Source organism: Equus caballus, chromosome 5 (genome assembly GCF_041296265.1).
Source record: "Equus caballus isolate H_3958 breed thoroughbred chromosome 5, TB-T2T, whole genome shotgun sequence".
NCBI classification, from domain to species: Eukaryota; Metazoa; Chordata; class Mammalia; order Perissodactyla; family Equidae; genus Equus; species Equus caballus.
In genome coordinates, this window is record NC_091688.1 from 27,084,847 (window position 1) to 27,106,126 (window position 21,280).

General features: G+C 51.3%; 1 protein-coding gene and 2 long non-coding RNA genes across 4 annotated transcripts in view; 1 reads left to right on the plus strand and 2 right to left on the minus strand.

The window, feature by feature from the left end:
• Nucleotides 1-246: 246 nt before the first annotated feature.
• LOC138924238 (uncharacterized) lies at nucleotides 247-1,924 on the minus strand. Its single transcript, XR_011439062.1, has 2 exons — nucleotides 715-1,924; nucleotides 247-430 (listed from the first exon to the last, which is right to left on the minus strand). It is a non-coding gene; the product is annotated as an uncharacterized lncRNA (long non-coding RNA).
• A 632-nt stretch (nucleotides 1,925-2,556) lies between these two features.
• On the minus strand, nucleotides 2,557-8,806 carry LOC111773483 (uncharacterized). Its single transcript, XR_002807946.2, has 5 exons — nucleotides 8,674-8,806; nucleotides 6,652-6,759; nucleotides 5,142-5,249; nucleotides 3,607-3,778; nucleotides 2,557-3,502 (listed from the first exon to the last, which is right to left on the minus strand). It is a non-coding gene; the product is annotated as an uncharacterized lncRNA (long non-coding RNA).
• A 508-nt stretch (nucleotides 8,807-9,314) lies between these two features.
• The window catches only part of PLXNA2 (plexin A2), a 213,014-nt gene continuing 201,048 nt past the window's right edge, over nucleotides 9,315-21,280 (plus strand). Inside the window, exon 1 of one of the 2 annotated variants that reach the window (XM_023640785.2) lies at nucleotides 9,315-10,112. The gene's annotated coding sequence lies outside the window, so the exon portion shown is untranslated. The remainder of the gene's footprint in view (nucleotides 10,113-21,280) is intronic. The other variant, XM_023640786.2, reaches the window with a different exon arrangement.

Below are 21,280 nucleotides of genomic sequence, written 5' to 3' on the forward strand. Positions count from 1 at the left end.
CAATCTGAGGAGAAAAATGAAGTGCAGAAGTCAGGCACACTGATGAGTAGTGGGAGAGGCCTGAGGGGTGCAGTAGGAATGCAGCGTAGCAGAACGGAAGGGACCCTGGATTTGTAATTAAGACACCTGAGTTCCAGTATCTTCTCTGCCACTTACTAGACTTGTGATCTACACATCGCTTAACCTCTCTGAACATCCTTACCTTTACCATCTCTGAAATGGGTAAAAAATGGCAGGTAGCATTAGTGAAAGTTATTCAGTAAACATTTATTAAGTGACTTCTCTATGCCAAGCTTACAATGGGTAGGAAGAAGTTTACAAATTCTTAAACACTGTCTGAGCATAAACTGCCCTTCACAAAAGTTGGAAAAGACATTGTAAAAGAGATGAGTCTTGAGAAGGTCCTAAAGATGGTTCAGGCGTTGGATGCCTGTGGGAAGTGAGGAAGGAGATGATACATTCCAGACGGCAGGAATAACATGAGCAGAAGTTCAGGGGATCAAATGAGCTTGGCGATTTCAAGGGACTGAGAGGGAACTAGTGTGGCTTGGGTGGTGGGTGGGTAGGGGTTGTTAGAAGTAAGATTGAACCCCGAGGATGGGGCAAGATGATGAGAAACCTTGGAAGATGGCCTTTGAGGCCTCTGATATTATGGTTATGGGGTGTTATTTTTATTCAAGGGAGGAAAAAAGAAAAGAAATGCATGCTGCTCACCCAAATATCAGGACATTCTGTTCCTCTGTGATTGTGCTTCGTGAAAATGCTCTCCAACAAAAAAGAAAAAGAATGATTAAGGGAAAGAAATAACTAGAGCCACATTCATTTCAGCTCCAGTGAAAGCACAGCGGGAGGAAGTAGCTGTGTTTGCCAAACTCCAGAAAGAGACACAATTGATAGGGGGCGGGGAGGGGGAGACCAGGCGGGGAGGGGGAGATGAGGAGGAGGGCTCCAGGGTTTTATTCTCCCAAGAAGATATTGTAAATAATGGCAAGGTATAGTGCACGGAAGGAGAAATTACTCTGACAGGGCCCTTTTAGGGACGAAAATGGAACTAAATACACGTTCCATTATTCCTGATCTTTCGTTCAACTCCCCATTTACATGGGGGCTCCCTGGAGCTGATGTTTCCCCTTTGCTGTCATAAGTAGTCATTGACTGGAGCCGATCATTTCAAAATAATGGGCTGCAATTCTTCCATTGTCATGATTAACACAGGGTAATAATTATTAGCCACTCCAAAAACTGCAGAGGAGAGGTAACCGCTGCCAGGCTGCCCAGCTTTTCCGAAGCCAGGAAAGTTCCTCTTCGTTCCACCAGGGGGGGTGATGTCCCCAAGAGACCACAGAAGGCTTTCTGTTCTCCAGCTTCTCCAGGAAGCCAGGAGCTGGGGCTCCCATATCCTGGGCAGTAGCCAGAGTTGGGATTTGCTGTCATCCCAGGACCTTGCGGAACAACGCAAAATAGGGATTCCACAGGAGAGGAGGCTGAAGAGCCAGGTGGGTGGGGAAAGAAGAGAGAAGGTAAATCTACCATACTCCATCATCCCATACTCTTGGCCTTTGAAACATCAGGAAATATCATCAGCTGAATGGATCGAAGGGGCTGGAACCACCCATGACGCAGAAAGTTTCATCACAGCAGAGCCGTGAACAAGAGTGTATCAAAGGCAGGCAGAGAGAGAAATCATCCAACTCGAGACAATTCAAAGGCAAAATTCCATTTCTCGGCTCTGCCCTGTATTGCACTCCCTTGTCGATTTTTTAGGCACTGAGCTTTCTTAGCCATGACGAGAAGGCTTTTTTGTAGCCAATGTCCTTCCTCCGTTCTCCAAGGAGAGAGTTAGAGTGATGACGGCACGGCAGGGCTAGGAGAGAGGGGAGCATAGAGCCTAATTCTTGCTTTTTACAGATAGGGAACCAGAATCAAAGAGGGGAAGGGATGTGTGCCAGGCCAGGGAAGAGCAGAGGCAGGATTAGAACACAAGCCTCCTGACACCCGAGTGGGAGTTTTCCTACCTGCTTTTTTTTTTAAAGATTTGCCCTGAGCTAATATCTGTTGCCAATCTTCCTCTGTTTTTTCCTTTTTTGTTCCTCCCCAAAGCCCCAGTGCATGGTTGTATATCCTAGTCGTAAGTTGTTCTAGTTCCTCCATGTGAGCCACCACCACAGCCTGGCAACTGACAGGCAAGTGGTGTGGATCCCAGGAATGGGACCCCAGCTGCCCAGGCGGTAAGTGCTCAACTCTAACCACTAGGCAACCAGGGCTGGCTCTCGAACCTCTGTTTTCTGATGGAAATAGTAGTCTTTTCATTCGAATGTTGGTTCTGAGTCAATAGAAGCCATTCCAGAAAAATGGTGCTGTGAGAAAGAGAGAGAAAGAGGAGGATAAAAAGGGACAATTACTCTTGTTGATCTTTCCTTCCCACCTCACCACAACCCAGAGCATCCAACAAGTGAGTATTTTGCAAAAGGAACAATTATGAACTAAATATTAAACTGATGACGAGGGGAAATCTAGACCATCTTTCTAGGAATTCAAAACTCAGAATACAGAAAACAATGTTAAAGTGTTTTTTTTCCATTAGCTATTAATTGTTTCATGATGTGGGTGATGATGCGGCCGATTCCTGCCTGCCAAGAGCTTGTGCCATTTCTGGATTTTTCTTCTTAGACTTTAGTAGTTCACACCTTGCTCTAAATTTGCAACACTGAAGCAGGCACTGGGGTTTGCACCTGGATGTCAGGGTATTTGACTTACTGAAGCGATGTGTTTATTTATTTTCGCATGGGGCCATGGACTTTATCCTCTGCCAGCCTCCTCTCAGGGCAAGGCTCCACCCTCCTCCCCTCCCCCGACCCCCCTGCAGGGGCCTGGACCAGCCCCCACTTGTCTGGCTTGAGGCCTCACAGACTGCCCCAGCCGCTGCTCTGCACTGCCTCACAGCAGACCGGAGACAGGCCACCAGGGCCGGGTCTAGCTTTTCCAACCAGCCCCTGTTCATCACTCTCATCACACACAGGCACCGGTCCCAGGGAGGGCCTGGCACTGTGTTAGGTACGCCAGATATCAGTCAGGAAAGAGAAGTCGGAGGCCGGGGGCAGACAGAGGGAGAGCTTAATGTTCTGTCCCTGAAGAGCTTGCTGTCAGAGGCAGGAAGAAATTCTTCTGCTATCATTCTTGTCTTCCTCTCTCCCCTAATTAAGAGGAGATGTAAGTTCAATTCTGTTGGGGTTTGCAGGGCACAGATGCAATCATGGAGAAGGCAGACAGTGGTGTGTTGCTCACTCTGCTCCCTGTGGGTTCCCACAGAGACCGACTGGCATGCTTTCAGTAAGGGGTGGGGGCGGCACACACTGTGCCCAATTATCCCATTATTTTGATAGGCAGGCGTGGCCACATATGTGGCGTTGTGGGGGGCAGAGGTGACATAAGCTAGTGGACATTTGCATGTATTGGCAACTTCTTTCCTCTGGGCCAACTCTCATTGTTAAACATGCACACCCTGCAAAATAGGGGAGAATTGAGCTCATTAGTATAATTGTTTATAATAATCATGATAACAATTGCAACATGCGCTCCTTTGTAAGAGAAAATGACACTCCTGACCCTCAGTAGAACTGAAGCCCAGAGATGCTTTGCTGGACTTGCGCTGAGTCCGTGGGAGCCCTCCTGCTGCAGGGGCTCTGGGTCGCTGGCTGGTGGCTAAGAAGAGGGATGAAATGCAAGGCCTCCCATTTCCTGGCATTTGAAGTATGGACTCTCACACATTCATCACTTTCTCCTCATCAGAAAATGACAAAACAAGAGAAAATGGATGTCAGATAAACCTGAGTGAAAATTTTAGCCACACCACCTATTACCTGCATAACCTTGGGATCAATCACTTGACTTTCTGATGATCATCAGTTTCTGCATCTGTGAAATGGGGTGATAACACTTTACCTGGTAAGATTAGACACATGGGGATGAGGCGTCATATAGGTAAACAGCCAAGCACTGCAACTAAAACAGGATGGACACCCAATACATTTTATCACTTACCATTAGATAATGATAATTATAAGCAACTGAAGGGAAGTTATCATTTTGTCTAATGAAGAAACCTGGACAAAATGATCACTTCCAATTGGTTCTGAGAGTTTCTGATTTAAGGGATAAATTGTACTGGCTCTGTCCAGTCTTACTCACTCCCACCCCAGAAGGCCCTGGGTGTGCCTGCCTGGGAGACACGGAATCCTCAGAAAGCCCAGCTCCAACTGATGCTCTGAGAGCAAATGTCATCCCAACCAGGCTGGGCCATCAAAGCCAAGCAGGTTGGTACAGGGCTTCCTGGCAGGTGAGGGCTGCTGAGCAGAGAAGGACCCCCGACAAAGTGCATCTTCATAGTACCTCTCAGGCAATGAGGGCCAGTGCCATTCTAATTGCTGTAGAGTTGGGGGCGGGGCGTCTGAGGCACCTCAGCTACTCCCCCTCTTCTCTGCCTGCTTGGGAGGGTGTGGGTGCCTACGTGGACTGCCTAGCCATGAGGGCCAACTCCAGCATGGGTGTGCTTTTTGATTCCATATGAGAAAGTAACTAGACAGAATCTCTTTGGTCTGTAGCATTTTCCAACGGAGCCATGGGAGAAAAGGAGGGACCTCGAAGTGATGGAGAGATGACGCAGGCACTCCATAAGCAACGGGGTATTTCCCGAGCCCAGCTGTTTGCCCTTGAAAACTGAACAAGAGAACGAACCGCAGAACTGTAGTTACCACATTGAGAAGTAGGTTTGACTCTGGAAGGAACTTCTAGAGTTTAAGACAACATCCCCGTGTACTTGTACAACACTTTCTGATTCACAGTCAGTATCCTGTTTGATTCTTGTGAAGCCGAGTATGCAGGGCCATGGATATTATTTCACTTCACAGATGAGGAAACTGAGGCACTGAGAGGCTTAGCTGGAGATTTCATGACCAAATATGTAGTGTCTCCATTTTTGGAGTCTCTTAAAAAAATAAGGGAGGAAGGCCCTTTCTCAGACCTTCAGTGCCAGACACAGAGCAGCAGCAGAAGCCAGGAGCCTGAGCTGACCCCTGCCCACCCCGTCCATGCCTGAAGCCCAGTGGTCCACGCTCGCTCCCTGTCCTCTGTAGCCTTCTTACCTTGCACATGCAGGATTCTTGCAAATTGTTCCAAGGACCTGTTTCAGGAGGTTTAAGGCTGCAGTTTGCTGGGCCTCACAGAGAATATTCTTCTCCCAGAGCAACATTCTAGATGGAAGGACAGAGGCAGGGTTAGGGTTAGGGAAAGAGGGCAAGGTACACAGAGACTTCAGCTCCACTTGTAGGAGGGTTAGCAAGAAAGGATTGAAATCCGCCCTTGTTTGATGTGGCTCCTCAACAGGCCTGCTACTGTTTGAAACACATAGGAGAATGGGATTTGGGAAGGGATGGGAGGGGAGGACAGCAGAGGGTGATGTCTTCATGAATGGTGCTGGGAATCCTGGAGCAGGTGCCCTGGTGCTGTGTCCTGGTCCCCTGTCCCCACTGCCCAGCCAGAGGCTGGCCACTCTGGCATCTCAGCAGCCTCCCCTTTCATTCATGGGACTTGGCCTGCACACTCCAGCCTGGCCATCAGACCAATCTCTTTGCTCTCAATGAGGTGGGGGGTAGAGAAGGTTGCCTGACAGACACTGCTGGGTGAAGGTGAGGCACAGCATGGGAGACAGAAGGCCCCACCCACAAGGGGAACATGTCCCTGCCTTGCGATGTGGAAGTCAGGGTCAGGGCAAGAGAAAGATGACACGCATCTTAGAGCAGAGATAGATCGAGCTGGTGGTGGCATCAGTGGTCTCAGTTTTGGGAACCACAGGCGAGGCTGGTAACAGACTTATACCACCCAAGGATCCCTCACTGCTGACACTGACATGCAGGAGCCCACTCGCCTCCCGACCACAGGTCCAGGCACACAGCCTCCCAAACCCAGCCCCCATCCCACTCAAGGCTCCCTAAATATATGCGTGCGCACACTTGCAGGCAGCATTCCCATGCTAACCACTGACGGCTTGCCAGCCTCCACCTCTGAAAGGAGCAGACCATGCTGAAAGGCTGCCAAAGTGTGGCTGGCTTCCAGCACCAAAAATACCTCCTGTGATCCGAGGGGCTACCGTACTGGCATCTATTTGTGGGGCTGGAACTGCTGCCGTGACAGAGAGAAGACTTCCCCTGGGGATCGGCCGGTTGCCCATTTGGGCCTATTCTCGCAAAGTCTAAGGCTCGCTTTCAAGGGCCTGAGGAGGCCAGCTCAGCTAGACTTGCCCCCACCAGAGAAATACTCATTTCTCCCAGGCAAAATTCAGTTCATTCTAGAATGCTGCTGTCCTGTTCTTTCCCACTTCTCTTATCCTCTTCTCTAAGTCATTCATCCAGTGACAAGCAAAAAAGAGGCCTGGGGCCCAGGAGAGCAATGCAGCAGCCACAGGCAACTTTGTAAGGATGAGGTTCCAGGAGTAGCATGACCGGCGGAGGTGGGTAGGTTGGGGTAGAGAGGAACTCTGTTGAGCTTGCTAGGATTTTCCAAAAATGAGGATTTGGCATAAGAAAAACACATCCCCATCCATCCATCCATCCATCCATTCATTTGATAAGTATTTATTAAATGCCCACTACTTGCCCAGAACTGTGCTGGGCTGCAGCCATCCCTCCTGATGGAAATGAGGATGGAATGCAAGGCACTGGCTAAGGCTTGATGAGTCCCCAGGGGCCGCGGGTTTGACATCAGCTGGACAGGATGAGAAAGAAGACATCAAAGTTCAGATAGATACCAGAAAACTCGAGTCCCTGAAAGACAGACAGGTCCGAGGGTATGGAACCTGTTGAATTATTGGTATGATTTCTTAAAAAATATGTGTGGAAGAAATAATCATGTACTGTATACAATTCCATTAAAGAGAGAAATCTAATAAATTTGCTCCTAATAAATAATATTTGTGGAATGAATGAATACCCAGTGATCAAAGGGATATGGTTATTTGTGATTATTAAAGACCAAAGGCTCATGTATATTGCCATTGCCTCAGATGATGTTATATCTAAATACAAACCGTGAACCTGAGCTCTTTTTTTTATTCCCAAGAGACATTTTTATAACTGTGTACTTAACTGATAAGATCCATATTTGTTCTAGCCTCTTAGGACTGAAAATATGAACAAATCTCTCCATTTTAATGATACTATTAATTCTTTTACCATTTTTACAAGTATCTATTTTAATTCCCTCAACTGTCTGAAGATTGAAGGTAGAAATTTCAGTCTTACAGATGGACAAACTGAGGCCCAGTGGTATCAAGGGGACTTCATCCAGGGTACCTTCCAGCAGACCAGGTTAGCGTTCTGTCCATTCTTATGGTGAGTGTGGGTACTCCTAGAACCTCACAGGACTCAGATCTCAGACCACGCTCAGTGGCAACATGGAAATTGGGTAACATTGTGTCATGCTGTCTGTCTTCTCTCTCTCCTCCTCCCTGTCTCTTCCTCTCCCTTTATTTGGGAAAGGCAGGGGAGGCTGGGAGTGAAGGGTAGCTGAACGGAGAAGTCTGTTTCATTTTATCCTTCCTCATTCTTCATTCTAGGATTTATTTCTGGACCACAGGTGGGAGACTGGTATTAGAAAATTATTTAAATTGCATTATAATCTTCCCAAGACGTGATTAAATTGAGGCAGGGAGAAGAGATGTGACCTCTCCCAGGGTCACACAGCTCTTGATTTAGAACCAGAAGGTCCTAATTTTCAGCTTCCAGCTTTATCAGCTAGATATTTCCAACCCTAACGCTGGCTGTCTTAGGTGTAGCTGGCCAGACCCATGCTCCATGTATCAAACAAATGGGAGAAATTTGTTACAAAATCTTCAACATCTTCTTCAAATCATCTTCCTTAATAAATTGTGGTTTAGATTCTGTCTACCCAGAGATAAGAGGGAAGACTAGGCTGTCTGGATGGGGAGACAAGATCTATTTATGAAGAGAAATAAATAATAATATAGGGTAACGTATGATAATTCCCTGGAGGGGTGCCAACAATAAATGCTAAACAAGTTCAGAGAAAAGAACAGGTTCGGATCACGGAAGACAGCTTAGATAGATTCTTTGTGGCTTCACAGGACCCTAGGGATAACCAGGGAAAGTCACAGGCAGACAAATTTCAGCTAATTACCATGAAGAATGAACTCTTGAAGAATTAGCTAACTTCTGTAGGTAAAGCAAAGCCTAGATTTTTCCCTTTCTGGAGTGAATGGACGATTGTGCAAGACGACCCGTGAGTCTAATTTTTTTTTTTTTAAAGGATCCAACCGCACTGAGAATTTCGTGCGACTCCCTGTAGGGTTTCGGGAGTTAATTTTTTTCTATTTATATCACTGAGGACTGTGGCCACCAGAGGGCAGTAGAGGGAGCTTATCGGAATACTTCGACGTGCTGAGTAAACTCGCGGGTGCTCGAATCGCGAGCTTGGACTACGCAGACCCCGCGAACTCGCTGGGGTCTAGTCTGCAGGCCCCTTTCGAAAAGCCGCGCCCAGATGCTGCGGAGATGCTGAAACTCTATATGGCACGGAATCAACAGTCGTAAAAGCACCCAGGCATTGCCGTCCGGAATCCAGAAACCTCTCACCTTAGGTTATTAAAATAAGTTATCTTACCGCCACCTCTCTGATTCCCCTGCCGGGCTGCCTCCCTGGATCCGGACATAGAAAGCTCCCGTCTGGTCCCCCTCGCTTGCCAGGTGCCCAGGATCCCTAATAGAGCTAGAAGCTTGAGATTCAGAGCAAAGCTTCGCTTTGTATTATAAAAATAACAACAACTTCAAACCTCATTTGACAGCTTGTTGGCTTTTTGACATTCACAAGCAGAGGAAATTTGCTCCCACAAATTTCGAGACCCCCTTCTCAACCTCATCAGGCAAGGGTGGTTCCTCCCCACTCACCCCTCACTCAAATGAAAGATGAAGAGGGCAGCGTGCAGGATGTGCGTGGTGACAGATGATGCTAAGGGAGAGGAAGCCCACGTCCCCACTGCCCTCACCCACCCCTCCTGCGTCCTGAGCTCCCCGCACCGGGGCTCGCGAGGCCTCGACCCGAATCCCTAGGCCTTGGCAGGATTTTCGTTACCCCCTTGGCCACTTAAGGTGGCCGGTGGGTCCGGGCAGAGCTGAGTGCAGGGCGGGTAGCGGGGCGGCCTCCAGATGCCAAACCTGATTCTCCTTTGTTGACAGCTCGCGGAGGAGGAAGTCTGGGCGGGCGGGGGCGGGGGCGGGGGCCGGGGGCCTGCTGCGGCGGGCGGTGCCAGCGGCGGGCGCGGCCCCGGCCCGGGCGGGCGCGGCCGGCAGGGAGGGGGTTAACGCGCGCGGCCTCTATGATAATGAGCTGCATGGTAATATAGGGAGGCCGGCGCTGAGGGCTCCGCCGCCGCCGCCGCCGCCGCCACCGCGGGAGCCGGAGCTGCCGGGCGGAGCGGCGTCCGCGCCAGACTGGAGCGGGAGGGCGGCTGAGCGCAGTTGCTGGGAATTTTTCAGCCGGAAGGGCGAGCGATCCAGAGAGAGACCCCGCGAGCTGGGGAGTGGTGGGGAGCGCGAGCGGCGGAGCCAGCGAGGCAACCCTCGAATTAGATCTAGAAAGCCAGGTTCCCGGAGGAAATGGGACTGAACGAACCGGGGAGCAAGAAGGGAAGGAAGCGCCGGGATTGCTGATGTCAGAGGAGCCCGGAAAGTCGCGCTGGAAAAATCTGAAGACAGCCGGGGCTCTGCTGCTTCCCAAGGAGAGACACCGCCAGCCACCCCCACACGCCCCCTCGGCGCCTCCGGGTTCCCCCCGCGAGCGGGCGACAGCGCCTGGCGGGGCTGCTGCGGGGCGACGGAGGACGGAGGGGCGCGCGGACCGGAGACCGAGGGGCCACTTCAGGAATACAGATAAGTGGCTGGTGGCTTGACGTGGATTTTAATGAATTTGGACTCCATGTGGATTTGGTCGTCCCCGTGATTGCGAGCTGCGGGCAGTGAGAGGGACGGCGCGCCGCCCTCGGCAGCCAGGGGCCGAGGCGGACAGACTGGGCACGGAAGGACAGACAGACGTCGCCGAGCTAGGTAAGTCGGCGGCGCCCCCTGCCCACCCCCCAATCGCGCTCACACCCCACGGCGGCTCCTCCCGCGTCCGCCTCTTTGGGGTCCCGGCCCCATGCACCGGGGCTTGGCTGCGGCGGCCGAGTCCCCGCGCGGGTCCGGCCACTTTCGCGGGCCGGAACGCGGCGCGCGCGCGTGTGCGAGCGGACTCCCAGCCGCCGCCTCCCGCCCTGGGCTTCCCGGCCGGCACCGGCTTCCCAGCCACCAGCCTCCCGCCGGCGGCGGTGGCGGCGGTGGCGGCGGCGCTCCGCGGCGCGCCTCCACCGCGCACCTGCCGGCGCTCTGCGGCTTTGGGGAGCATAGGGGCGGCGGGCTGTCCCGACAGCTGGAGCCCAAAGCGGGCCTTGGTGTCACGAGCAAGAGAGCCCAAGGCCACTGCCGCCAGCGCTCGGTTTGGGGGCGTTCACTCGGGTGCTGGAGTCCCTGGCGGCCGCAGGCTGTTCCTTCGGATCAGGGGACTTGGGAATCGAAGGGGAAAGCATCATTTGCGCGGGTTCCATGAGGCTCAAGGAGGAATTCCAAGGCACAGAAAGGGGATAAGTGTACTCCATGCCCTCCTATGTGCTCCCTCGTGATGAAGCACCGATCAGTACCATCCCCTGGTTTGAGCTGCACGAGAGGGTTGTGGGCTGAAGTAGGAGCTTGCCCAGGGTCCCAGAGGCTCCATATGAACCATTTGAGAATATTTCCCTCCAATGTGCTCTTTCTTGCCACCCCCCCCCCCCAGCCACAAGTGATGTAGGGATCTTAGAAAATTCTGGTTCTTTTTATCCACGCCACAGGTAGTGAATGTAAATGTTAATCATGGTGTGGGGACAAGGAGAGAGTCACCAAAAACTGCCATTTCAGGTCTCTGACAAATGTCCACCTGTTTGGCATGACCCCTGCTCTCAGAGAAGCTACCTACTCAAACTCAGCTCTGAGTGAATGGAGATAATTAGGGAGAGGGGGAGCTGGGTAAAAGACTTGGGGTTCTGGGTCAGTTCAGAGTCTAGAAATGAGAGTCCCATTGGGTGGGCAATGGAAATCTGATCAGGTCTCCTGTTGGAATCTAAGATCCTAGGGTAACAGTGGCATTTCAGTAGTCGGTATGCAAGGGATATAACGACAGGATGAGTTTGAGGGAGCAGGGCTGCGAGTTATTAGCTCCAGGCAATGGCTTGGGGGTCCAGCAGCTTGGAGGAACCCACAGAAATTTTGGGACACTCTCATCCCCTTCCTTGTATTCACAAGCATAGTGGACAAGGTTTATGAGCGGCAGACTCAGATGAGTATCAGAGCTGGGCTGGACGTTTGGGGAGCAGGACTCAGGTTCAGCTCTCCCACTCCTACACAATAGCAGGCTCCTGTCTTGCTGGGCTTCTTTCCCAGACCTTGAAACTTCACTCTTCCCACTGGGCAGCCTTTAGATTCTGGGGCCTTCAACAGAGTGACAGAGCCTGGGCAAGAGATAGCTCTGGCGGGAAGAATTCAGCTATTCCTAATTGAAATGCACAACTTTTGTGCAATCACACCAGAAAGCTCCTGGAGTTGCTAGCAGCCCTCTCGCCTCTGACCTCCTGGCAAGAAGAGAGAAGAATTCATTAACTTCCCCCTCACCTCACATAGCACCATTAGAATTAATTACCTGTGATCTCTCCTCCTTGGCCTGGGGGGTGGGGAGGTGGGGTGAGGAGAGAGGGTGGGGAACCAAGGAGACTGAGAGAGCAATCTGTCAAGATACCCTAGCGAGGTGGTTTTTCTTTTCCCTTCTTCCACCTGGCATCTCCGCCTTTCATCGCGACCCGTCCGCATACCAGAACTTGCCCTCGCTGCCAGCATTACCCGAAAGAGCTGTTCCCCTCCGTCCCCCGGCCAACCCTCTTCAGGGACCAGCTGATAAAGGGAGGGCAATGCAGACTGCCCTCCCTGCTCCCTCACTGTCCTCAGCAAATTGCATTAGGATGGGGCAAATTGGCTCGCAAAGCAGTTAAATGGAAATGACATTTGGAGCGATGTGCAGTGGAGATGCCGCTGAGGAACAGCAGGATCCAAAGTGGTAAAGTGTCAGAGGGTCTCCTCTGCCCGGGGACCACGAGCCTGGCCAGGGGATCCCACCTGGCCCTTCTCTTTGACAGGACATAAGGATGAGGGTACCTCGCAGCCTAGAGCAGGGCAGGGGGCCCAGGTGGCCTTTCAGCTCAAGTCTAAATGAAGAATAAATGGTGGTGTCGCATGTCTATCCCCCAAAAGAAACCATGTCATTACAAGGTTGGTGACCCCCTTTCGGAGCTGGCCTGAATACCCACCCCCATCCCCAAAGTGCCAGGGAACATGCACCCTCCAGCCCCCTTGACCATCAAAAGCTGCAGGTGTGGATGCAAAAGTTCACCATCTGTTGTTCTAGAGTCTGTGCTTAAAATGAGGTTAAAAAGAGGCGCTCAAAGAACAGCTACTTCTCTCCTAGGCCCCTTTCCCGGTGACAAATACTTCTGATGAGTTCGCTAATCTTTATTTCATGGGCATGTTACAAGAAAGCACACGGGTGGGAGGGAAAACCAGTGACACAGTTAAATATACAAGGCAGCAGCTGGCAGCAGCCTAAACTCGCCAGTTCAGGTACTATGAAATATTTATGGTGCTGGAGTCGTCACGGTTTGGGGGTGTTATAATCTCTATCTTGCCTCCTTTTCTATGGCAGCCTCCCCAAGATATGGGGTTTGGCGTGTGGGGAGGCGATTCCTGTCTCCAACAGCAACACTCCCCCCACCCCCCAGCTGTCTCCCTACATTGTCACACAGCTGTCTCCACACACACAGACTGGGGCCCAATATACTTCTGTCCATCAGGGCAAATGGAGAGGCAAGGAGATCCAAGCCAAGCCCCCCACCCCCACCCCCACCCCCATTCTGACCATAAAGAGACTGGAGCATTGTGTTACAGTCTGTTAACTGCAAATAATTCAGGACCGTCCACAGGGAAACTAGTAGAAGCAGGCTTTGCAGTGCTGTTGCTTTACAGCTCATGTGCACACCCCCTGGCCCCCATCACTACCACCCTCCCCCAGGGGCAGTCTGCTATCAATTCATTATATGTGAATATTCTGTTTTTCCCCTTCACATGTGCTCAGTTCAAACAATGATGGATGGAACTGATTCCCTTATGGGAAACAGTTTTTTCACTTAGTTACAAAGATTTCATGCCTGATTAGAGTAAATGAGGGGTGGGTGTGCGTCCGCTTCTTCTTTGGTCATTTCTAAAGGTGAGCCCCATGGAGACAGAGAGAGGCAGTTCCTCCTGGGGTCAAACAGCTGGTCCCAAGGGCCGGGGAAGGATGGATGGTAAGAACAGGACACCCCCTTTCTCCTCGGCTTAGTCCTCAGGCTCCCGGGGGCCCCATTCCCTGGCATTGGGGCATATGGAACCTCTTTATCTAGCTCCACACTCTTCCATCTGGAATTTGAGGACAGCAATAGAGGCAAGAAAGTTCTTTGTTGGGGAGTAGGGTCCCTACTGGGTAAGAGTGTACGGAGAGGAGGAAGGGAGGGTGAGAGCTGGAAGGAAGGGCTTAGGCCTGAGCAGTGAAAAGTTCCCCGCTCCGGCGGTTGGTTAACCATTAATGCCCTGCCCTGCCCTGGCCCTGTCTCCCTCCTGAGTGGAAGGATATCTCAGAAATCCGGAGAATCAGCAGGAGTTCTCCCCTGTCCCCCTCTCGCCCCAGCAGAGGATTTGCTCTGTCTCCTCTCCAGGCTCAGTCCTGGTCCCCACTCACCTTTTCTCTCCCCCTTCCCACCCCCTGCCAGCTGTTCCTTCACCCGGGCATTGCTGGTTGGTTGTTTGCATGGCGGGATGCATGGCAGAGGCGGGAAGGAGGCTGGATGGTGGGGAGCATTGACTGAGGGGAGTGAGCTGCTGTCACCCTGGACTCCAAAGCCAGAGCCCCAAGCACAGGTTATAGGCTGCTTCAGACATTGATGTTAACTCATGAGGCCCAAGTGTGCTTGGAGGACGGGGTTGGGGAGGGAGTTTTTGCCAAAGTTCCTTTCCTGGAGGAGCGCTTGGTTGTCCTCGCATCTCTCACTGGGGTCTGGCTTTGGGTCTCTGTTTTGGCCCGCTGAGATGAGGCCATTTGATCCAAGGCCTTGTCAAAACATTTCCAGCTCATCACACCTGGCACCCTGCACTTCAGAAAAAATCAGCAGATGGACCAGAGATACAGTCCAAGATGCAGGAGCGAAGGCACACGTGGGCAGATCCGAGTCAAGATGTAGAAACAGTCACACATAAAGGGAGAGAGGCAGGCAGACAGAAAAGGAAGATAAAGACAGAGAGACTGACAGTGTGCACGGAGCAGAAGGAGCCCGGAGCCAAGATGGCAAAGAGGGGGAAAGAAGGTCCACGTAGAGGGGGTTCTCCTCATCCCTCCTAGGCAGGGGCAGGCTCCCCAGGACTGAACTGGGAAGCTGAAGTAGCAGGTTATCTCCACTAGAGGGGACTCTTGAAAACCAGGCTTGGCCCTCAACCGTGGCTTTTGTGCTCTTTTTTTTTAGAAGAAAAAAATAGATGAGATATATTAGAAACTCTCAGCTGTCACTACCCAGAGACCACAACTGGTTGGGTCCTTTTCCCAGTGGGACCTCTGGGCCCCTGTCTGGTTGCAGGGGGAGTGGGAAAGACACCTGCAGCATTAAGCAGAGGTGCGCTGGGTTGTGAGCAGCTCAGCGAAGGCCTGTCCGGACAGGATGCGTCTGGGGGTGGGAGGAGGTGGGGGGACGCATTCTCCAGTTGGCAGGCAGTCCAGTAGGTTGGCTGGCCCTTTATCAGCAATACAAGTTTTTGGCCCATCCCTAAGGCGCCTTCATGCCCTCCCCTTCTTCCAGCTCCCTCAATGTGGATTTTCAAAACACTCTCAGGTGGAGGCAAAACTGCTCCTGAGGAGACTTTTTTAAACAGACCTTTCAGGAACTGAATGCACATCAGCGTTGTTATCACTGGTTCCATCTTTGTCTTCATTTTCTCTGTGGGAGCCTTTCTCTGAATGATAATTCCTCCTTTCATTTTAGCAGAGGACAATCTGGAGCGAGCGCAGAGTCCAGAGGCTTTTCTCATCTGAGGAGATAATAACTGTCTAAAAGGGATACAGAAGAAGATTGGAAGTTTTGGGAAGGGCAGGGGGCCAGAAAGTAGCATCTCTTCAGATCTGAGACCATCCTCTGATATTTAATCTGGGCTCCCCTTTGGCTCAGATGTACCTGGGCTCGAGCAGAGAGGGAAGGGAGGAGAGAGAAAAGAAAAAAGAAAAACAAGATGAATGTGTCATGTTATGGAAGTTTAATCCTGCTTTTCCTGGGCTAGAATTACTTTCAGAACGAGAGATAAAAGGCAGTGGAGCTGCCCTTGGAAAGTTCAACCCGTCTTTGAGAAGGAAGAGGGGGAGGGGTCCTGGGGCTCAGAGTGAATAGGCGGTGGATGAACCTCTCTCCTCTGTGCCCCCCAACACACATGTTCTCTATGAAGCTTGGAGAGGGAGGACAGCGGCTTCTGACAGAGGCCTCTCCGCTGCTTCTCTGCACTGTCTGGGGAATTCAACTCCCAAGCTTTTTCTTTTTTGTATTTAAACAGCCTCCCTTCCCACCCGAGTTTCTTGTTTGGGTATGAAAGGATAGACGAAAGAGGGGTGAGGAACAGCTGAACACGCCCTTCAACTGTGATCTTCAATTGTTACACCACACTTCTTGTCCTTGCACCGAACCAAATAGGAAGACCCTGAAAGCAGGAATTGGAATCCATTTAAGTTGAAACAAATAGAAATCGATCACTTATGTAGTGCTAAGAATGTTGTAGCTCCTAGTATAGAGATGAAAAAGCAGGAGATCCTCCCTTTGAGAAACTTACCGAATCCTGGGGGCCGGGAGAGTTACATCAGCCAAGTACACTCCAAGAACTTGAGTGTAAGCAGAATGGAGTTTACAGTGTACTGGGGGTTCAGAGGAAGTGAAGGCACAGGAGCTTCTGGAAGCTTTTGCTCTAGTCAGTGGAAAATGTAGATTTCCAGGAGAGAGACTCAGGTGACTGAGAAGGTCACAGTAGCCTGTCAAGTTTGACTAACACTGGCACATTCCTCAACCTCTCAGAACTACCCCCAACCGTTTTTTTCCTCATTCTCCTCTGGATTTTAAACTAACACTGGAGTGGTTTTCTATTTTCAACATCCTAGAGCAGGATCACCACGTTGCACACTCCCGAGGGGCTCCTGCGTTGTATTCTATGTAAATTGCATCCCTTTCCGGTCCCCTAGAGCTGGCAGCGTGGAAGCCAGTGTGGCTCATCCGGAAAAGTTATTCCTCATCTGTATTCACGTCTAAGTATGCAGAACCCTGCTGTTAATGCACCCACTCTTATCTGAATGGATTCATTAAGTGGATCAGACTGGAAAGAAAAGAATTCGTATTTTACCCCTACACCTGTGCTGAGCAGGAGAGCCTGCTCCACCAGCCGTCTCTGCCATGTTGGCTACGTAGAGAAGGAACCACTCTCTTTTAAAGTTTCTGTCCAGAAGGAAGGCAGAGGAGGATTAAGGGAGGGAGGTTAGAAGGAGGCAGATTTCGCTTCAACTTAAAAACTGTCTCTAATCCTTTAATGAAAGGTACTGCTCTCCTTGTACTTTGAAGTGTTCAAATGGAGTCTGGTGGGGGGACCCCTGTACTGGGATTGAGAGAGCTAAGGGCATGCTTGAGCTTTAAGAGGACTTGGAAACTTTTTTTTTTTTGAGGAAGATTAGCCCTGAGCTAATGTCTGCCACCAATCCTCCTCTTTTTTGCTGAGGAAGACTGGCCCTGAGCTAACATCTGTGACCATCTTCCTCTACTTTATATGTGGGATGCCTGCCACAGCATGGCTTGCCGAGTGGTGTCATGTCCAAACCTGGCATCCGAACTGGCAAACCCCGGGCCACTGAAGCAGAACGTGGGAACTTAACTACTGCTCCACCGGGCCGGCCCCAGAAACGCTTGAAAGTCTATGCTTTCAAGAAATATGTGGGGAGATATATATATAGATATATTTCTGAAGAGAGTTTATGACCTTCCCCCCCTCCATGTAAAGAACCACTAGACTCTAGTCTCCAAGGCCTTTTCCTACCCTCAGTTTCTGCTTTCTGTTCTGGTTGCAGAATGGGGGCTTCTGATGAGGAACTGTAACCCCAGCGCCTCCCCCACATCCTGTGGTGGCAGACCACACTCTCAGAGTAAACAAGGGAAATCCAGGGACAAGACGGGCTCAGAATATCAGGGAACCCAGGTGTTGTCATTGCTCTGCACCTATAGACAAGTCGTTGAATCTCTCTGAGCAGGAGGCAGGCCACAGGGCTCCTCTCTTTAAGGGAGAGAGGGTGGAAGGTTCAGGAGGAGAGGAAGGGATGGGGACAAAAGCCCTGCCTGCCCTGTCAAGGCAGGAGGACCAGCGGGCAGACAGAAGCGGCACAAGGGATGTTGCCGCTTTGAAGTGGTTTCCTGCTTCGTGAAAGCGAAAGCCCTCGGCTGGGCTGGGTAAATATTACGTTGCCCTCTGACCTCCCACCTCCCCTGACTGCTCCCCAGCTTCCCATTTTTTTCTCCGGAGCAACAAAGGTACCTGAGGGAGAAGAGCCTATTTTCTGAACTTTAGGATCCTCTGGCCAAAGCCAGACAGGAAGACCAGGCTCCTTCCGTGTCCCCAGAGAGGAGAACCCTCTTCTGGGTCAGCAAGCTCTACCCGGTCCTCAGTCCCCGCTCCACATTGGTGAGTGGTGGTGTTTTCCAGGAGAGAGGCAGTCAGGATTTCACAGTCCCCTGACAAGACTGGCCCCCACCCTCACCCCAGCTACCTAGACCTTCCTGACGCCTCCCTTGAGTGTGGAATGAAACCCACACCCCCCGGGGTTTCTGCTAGGCAAACACCCGCCTGAGGTTTCTCCGGAAATTAACAAAATTCAAGTCTATTGCCCTACTCGGAGTGACCCCCAGGGTGTGAAGCCTTCTTGGCTTTCTGGGCCCGAGGACCCAGCTGTGAGAGACTTAGAGAAAATGATCTGAACTTCATGTGGAGCTGGGAAGCCACACCTGGCACCTTCGTGTGGGAGGTTCGGGTCCTACTGAGAGGGGTCAGAACAGATGGTCAGGAAGAGCCTGGTGTCAGAATAGGGTCCTAATACACAGGAACAATGAGCAGCTCTTCCCTCTCCCTAAAAGATTTCTCACCTGCTGGCCAGTGTCATCCTCCGTTTGCTCCCAGGTCACAGCAGGGAGACGAGAGGAGCCAGAAGACACTCTGGGAGAGCTGGCTCCTCCCCCTTACCTGGCACCTCAGTTTCTCCGTCTATACAGTGGGGTTGAATGCTTCTCATGACTCCCTAAGCGCCCTTATTTGTCTTTGTTTCTGGAGCCAGGCATGGGAAGACAGTGTGAGGGAATTCGGGAAAATGACAGTTGTTGCAAACGTGCAAAACTGTTCTAAAATTTAGAGCAGGAATAAAGGCGAGCTAGGGATGTTTTTCTTCTCTGTCTCTCTCTCTCTCTCTGAATTGTTTGGAATTTTCTGAGAAAAATAAGATTTTATTTAAAGAAAATCTGTGAGCTAAAGATTTTTATATATAAAAATAGATAAAAGCCTGAAGACTCAGTGGAGACTTGGAAGCTGAGAGGAAAGCCGTGGTGATCTGGAATCGGAGCTGCATGCATGGCTCATGGTTAGCATTTAACCAGTGGGGCTGGAATTTGAATTCTGAACTTGCTACCCTTGGGGTTTTGATGCCTAAAGAAGAGTAGAGATGAGCGGTACTGTCCTAGAACTGGTGAGGTGGCATTTTTCTGGGAGGTAAGCTCCGCATGGCAGGGGGAAGGGGCAGATGTCATGGGCTTCTGGGTGCATGCTTGCAATAAGCCTAGCCTCTCTCCTGTGGAGAGCTCCTCGGAGCATGGGTGTGAATGGGGCCGACAAAGCAGGAAGAGCATCAGCAGGAACTGGATCCCTGAGCCCAAGCAGGACTGGAGCTCAGGGAGTGGACCTTTGGCCAGTGCTCATCATTAGTCAGAACGCTGATCATTAGTCAGAACATAGCAGGAAGTCTGGGGAGACACATCAGCTGTCTTCTGCGAGCCCCTGAAGCTCCCCGACAGCCCTCCCAGCTGAAGCACAAGGGGCCCTGTCCCTTGTTGGAAGTGCAGAGCGTGGGAAGGTATCTCTGAGAGGAGAGAGCCCTGTGCACTCAACAGGACTGTCCTAGAGCCAGCTGTGGAAATAGAGTGTGACAAGCTACCTCGATTTTCTTTTCTAAGTTATTAAGGAAGCCGTTTGAATTACAAAAGAAGTAGGCATTAGACGGAGAATAGTTGGGAAATGTTTCTGAGTGTTTGATAGCAGCTTTTACCCAGGTCCACACCGGGTCCAGACTGGACGAGTGGATTGCCCTGAGTCACACAGCCAGTGGCCATTCGAGGGTCTCCGTTTGAGAGGAGGTTTGTGTGTCCCAGCCTAGCCCAGCACACTCTCTTGATCTGCCCACTTAGCCACCTTCTCTTTCCAGTCTCTTGTTCTCCGACTGGACAGGTGGTGCCCAGCGACCTCCCCACCCTCCCACCCCCTCTCTCTTGGGTTTGAGCAGGCAGGCACCTCACAGTGAGGCGCAGTATTCCCCAAGAACTGACCTCTCCCCCTCTCTGCCACTCTGCTGGTCCTTAGGACACACCGACTGCCTCTCCATGGCGCTGGGCGGTGTGGTGTAGAAAGGCCCCCCTCTGTTAAATAGCTCCAACCAGCTTTCTTCCATCCACAGCAGGCCTTGCTATTTGCACAGTCAATGGTTCTGGCAAGGCCAAGCCGCCCCTCCCTCCCCAAGAGGCACAGTGGGCACTGTTTGTGTTTCCGTCTCTATAGACTCAGCATTCACAACTTGAAGAGGGTGAGACAATGACCCAAGCAGCTGCCTGCAGACTGTGCGCCTGGGAGGCTGCCGTGGAGCAAGAGACAGGGAGTGTCCGGCCAGACAGGGTTTGTGCACCATGCACCTGGGAGCTTTCTCAGACCGACATAGAGAGGACTAGAGGCAGAACTGGGATCTCGAGGATCTCGTCCAGACCACCTGATTGGCTTCTGCTGCATGCCCCCAAGCTTCCTTGGCCAAGCTTCCCGCTAGCTGTGTAGTCCCTGGGGGCTGGGAGGACAAAGTAGGGCCCTGGCTCCTGAGGAAGCAGCCATTTCTGGCCTGAGGACAGGAAGAAGCAGGACACTTGTCCAGGTAGAGAAAAGCAGGCAGTTTCACCAGCACCTGCCCAGGTAGAAGAAAGGTACATTACTTGCAAGGAGATTGAAATTGGCACAAATAGTTTAATTTGATTGATCAAACATTTATTGAATATCTACTGTGTGCCAAGTATTATGGGAGGGAGGCAAGTCTCTCTCCTGGCTCTTGAGGAGCTTATAGCATTCTAAGGGAAAAAGGGAACGCACACAGATAATGGTCATACAAGTTCAATAGAAGTATTGCAGGAGGACAGACGAGAGAGACATCCAACCCTAGAAGGAGCTATTTAGAGAGGGACTGAGCTCTATGTCATTTGGGGAATTCAGGCAGAGGTTGGAAGATGATGACCAGGTCTCAAGAAGGGATTCCTCTGTGAAGCAGAAAGGTGTAATAGGTGATGGCTGAGACCCCCACCCGTGTCCAGATCCGCTGACCTTGAGTCTTCCTGTTTGCTGCTCAGTAAATTCAATAGAGGAAAAGACCACGTTGAGAAGCGTGAGTGTCAGGTCCGTGAGAAGGACCCACAGCTGCTCGCCTTAATTCCTTAGTAAATAGAGCTGGTTCTCACACCTTCACCCCCACAATCCACCCCCCCCCTCCAGAGTAGGGTGCCAGGAAGGCTAGGCTGGGATAAGCCCTGGTCTCCCCCGGAGCCAGAATTCTCCTAATCATGTTAAAATGAGCACTCCCTCTACAAGCCGGGGCAGACTCCTCTGAACTAGACTTGGTCAGCTCTCTGCCTGCACAGCTCTAACTTCTAATCATTGTCATAAACAGGACGGAAGCAGCTGCTCACTCCAGTCTATTATCAGCTTGGTTGGAGACAGAGAAATTTAAATGACAGTAAGATGCTTAGCAAAGAAACGAAAGTCGG